Source organism: Triticum urartu, chromosome 4A (genome assembly GCF_056163025.1).
Source record: "Triticum urartu cultivar PI428250 chromosome 4A, HENAU_Tu73, whole genome shotgun sequence".
Classification (NCBI taxonomy): Eukaryota; Viridiplantae; Streptophyta; class Magnoliopsida; order Poales; family Poaceae; genus Triticum; species Triticum urartu.
Window position 1 is genome coordinate 326,647,777 of NC_141876.1, and position 3,913 is coordinate 326,651,689.

Below are 3,913 nucleotides of genomic sequence, written 5' to 3' on the forward strand. Positions count from 1 at the left end.
CATAGATAATCTTAATCATAAACCCACAATTCATCGGATCTTGGCAAACACACCGCACAAAGAATTACATTGAATAGATCTCCAAGAACATCGAGGAGAACTTTGTATTGAGAACCAAAGAGAGAAAAGAAGCCATCTAGCTAATAACTATGGAACCGAAGGTCTATGATAAACTACTCACACATCGTCGGAGAGGCTATGGTGTTGATGTAGAAGCCCTCCGTGATCGAATCCCCCTCCTGTAGATCGCCCAAAAAGGTCCCCAGATGGGATCTCACGGGTACGGAAGGTTGTGGCGGTGGAAAAGTGGTTTCATGGCTCCCCTCGATGTTTTCAGGGTATAAGAGTATATATATAGGCGAAAGAAGTAGGTCGGTGGAGCTACAAGGGGCCCACGAGGGTGGGGGGCACATCTGGCCCCCCTGGGCATGCCGCCCTACCTCGTGGCCGCCTCGTTGCTTCCTTGACCTCCACTCCAAGTCTCCTGGATTGCGTTTGTTCCAAAAAGGATCCTCGCGAAGGTTTCATTCCATTTGGATTCCGTTTGATATTCTTTTTCTGCGAAACACTAAAATAGGCAAAAAAACAACAACTGGCACTGGGCCTCTGGTTAATAGGTTAGTCCCAAAAATAATATAAAAGTTCATATTAAAGCCCATTAAACATCCAAAACAGATAATATAATAGCATGGAACAATGAAAAATTATAGATACGTTGCAGACATATTAGGCACCACATGGAGGCATGCTTCATCGCACGCTTCCCTCATGAGGGCACAAGGCAGAGGGTGCAAGGTGATCAGGAGTTCATCACCAAGAAGACTGAGGAGCTTCAAGAGGCGAGAGCCATGCGTGGTGACCATCACCCACCACCTGGTGCAGCCCCTTGTCCTAGCAAGGACAATGAGCTGCGCGTCTGCGTCAACATCTGAGGGCTCAACAGAGCTGCATCTCAGGAGCACTTCTGGCCTTCGCGCGCTGGTCGGTGTGAGGGCCCACCTCACATCTATGTTCGCATGCCTTTTGGCTTGCCGAACACGGCTGTCACCTTCCAGCACTGCCTGCGAAGCATCGTGGCTGCTCAGGAGGGCAGGCACCATGCGGTCCTGGCGGAGGTGGCAACGGTTCTTCGCGAGCCTCCCGAGGTTCAGGACCCAGGCAGGTCGTGAGGAGAAACCTCTTCAGCGTGTATCTTCAGCTACTTCGACATCTCTTTAGCAACGACACCAGGTGACATTTTCCAGTTTATTCAGTTGGGGGCCCCTGAGCTGCATTATCCCTAGGTCCCATGGGCCTGTCCCTGCGACATGTATCCTATTGCATCTTTGATTTACCTTGTTGGGGGCTCCCCTCGGGCTGCATCATCCCCAGGCCACGTGTGTCTGTCCCTGCGGCATGTATCGTTCTTGCATCTATCAGAACTAGCTTTATCTCCTTCCATAAGATGATTTATGTTATCACCTTCTTACCTGATGCCCTTCGTGGCTCCCCGCATTGCTAACCGGTCTCTCGCTCATCTACGGTGGCTACACATGCTTGCACGACGCTTGTGCTCGGGTCCGTCCCTGCATCGCTGATAAACCTGCAAGATCGAGCTCTGGCTCGTGGCTTGCTCCGCACCCATCACATCACCAGATCCTCAGTTCCTTCATCTTCTTAAGGAAAGATCAGTGGCAGGACAGCAAACGCAATTATGGGTTATGCTCTCCTCTCGTACTAACCCGCATGGATCTCCTAAGCTCAACTACAGGCGGCCCCGCTGGCCGTCCCTTTTTTTACGTGATTCGCTTGCGCGTTAAAGGGGGGTTCCTGAGCACCGTGCCTCAGGATCTCTTACTCACTCTCCGGCCCTCACCCCCTGGCCTTGACCACGGCATCACGACCTGGCATACCAGCGGCGGCTGAGCCTCACTGGAGGGTCGGGACCCCAGGATGCAGAGCATTCAGATGAGCGAGGAAAGGGGAAACCAGCCTGGCTCTACCTAGTAGCATCGCTGCTGAAGCATGAATTGGGCTTTGTGCAAGGAATCACCACAGGCTCGCCAAAAGATAAGTCACCCATGCATAATGAAGTGAATCTCTCTGTCCGAAGTCCTCCGCTCTCAAAAACTCGCTCCGGCAGTACTGCTTTCCTTTTCGGCCTCCAGGGAGCTGCTTGCATGCCAAAGGGGACCTCTTGGGCATCGCGCCTCTGGAGCTCTTACCGGTCCTCGGGCCGCTCACCTCCTGGCCTTGACCCCGGCATCACGACCTGGCATACCAGCGATGGCCGAAGCCTGCCTGGGGACTAGGACCTGACAGTGTAGAGTGCTAAAGCTACCATAAGAACGGAAAGAGGGAGTGATGCCAGAGAGAGACACGCAGCCACAATCTCATGTTAAGGACAATAAACGGTGGAACAAAAGCATTATAGGTTTTTTACATACCCCCACGGGGTTCGTTTCGATTCCTCGCAGGGAACAAAAGGAGAAGAGCTTCAAGAAGCCCCAACTACGGGCATCGCCCCTGACGCCATCATCAACAGTGGGCCATGTGAGGCCGACAGCAACCCCAACCAGATCACCGTCGGTGCTGGACGGAGGTCGCCGCGGTGCTCCGAGCACGGTGAGAGCTCGGGGGCACGTAGTTGTCGTCGCTCGACTCCGGAGACTCGCTAGGCTCGGGACAGTCATTGGACTCCCAAGGGTCATCGCTGCTGCTGGAGGAGCTGTTGGCAGGACCAACGACAGGCACTGCGTCCGTCGCCTCACCATGCTGACGGTCTCCTCTGGGAAAGCACTCCAGGCGGTGGCCTTCCTTGTTGAAGACCAAGAAGAACATCATGGAGGCGCTGTCATATTCTAAATGGATGGCAAGGGCCCCCTCCACGCGCGGCAGGCGCAGGCAACCTCACTTTCGGTGTCAAAACCGGTGGATCTTAGGTAGGGGGTCCCGAACTGTGTGTCTAGGGTCGATGGTAACAGGAGACAGGGGACACGATGTTTACCCAGGTTCGGGCCCTCTTGATGGAGGTAATACCCTACGTCCGCTTGATTGATCTTGATGAGTATGAGGATTACAAGAGTTGATCTACCACGATATCGATGTGGCTAAACCCTAGAAGTCTAGCCTGTATGATTGTGATCGCCTCTACGGACTAAACCCTCCGGTTTATATAGACACCGGAGAGGCCTAGGGTTGTATAGAGTCGGTTTACAAAGGAAGGAATCTACATATCCAAATGCCAAGCTTGCCATCCACGCAATGGAGAGTCCCATCCGGACACGGGAGGAAGTATTATGTCGTGTATCTTCATAGCCCATTAGTCTGGCCGATGTTACATAGTTCGGACGCCCGAGGACACCTTAATCCAGGACTCCCTCAGTAGCCCCTGAACTAGGCTTCAATGATGATGTGTCTGGCGCGCAGATTGTCTATGGCATTGCAAGGCGGGTTCCTCCTCCGAATACTCCAAAACGGCCTTCGAATACAGAAAACGTGTTCGGTTCTACAAAACAAGTTCCACACACACACATAGAGAGTATAATATTTTACGAGTCCAATCCACTAAAAACTTTTTGTAGCGTGACATCACGTCACTACCCGGTCATTAGTATGAACCGTTTTTAGCCTCCCGCTCCATGTTTCAAGATGCGATTTTCATGGCACGTGTTGTCAAAGCAGAGATCGTGTGCCCCTATTACGGGATTTTCATCAATACGGGCGTGGGTAATCCAACCGCCCCATTGGCACAATTCTAGGGAATAGGCAAGTTTTAAGGCTCATGAGGAGGCTTTCGATATTCATTGCCTTTATAAAGGGGCACAAACCCATCCTTCTGCCCTACGCCCACCTCTTCCTCAACTTTCCCAAACTCGAGCTCCAGCACCCAGGTTTCAACTTAATCGCTCCAAGCCTCCCAGTCATCCCCGGA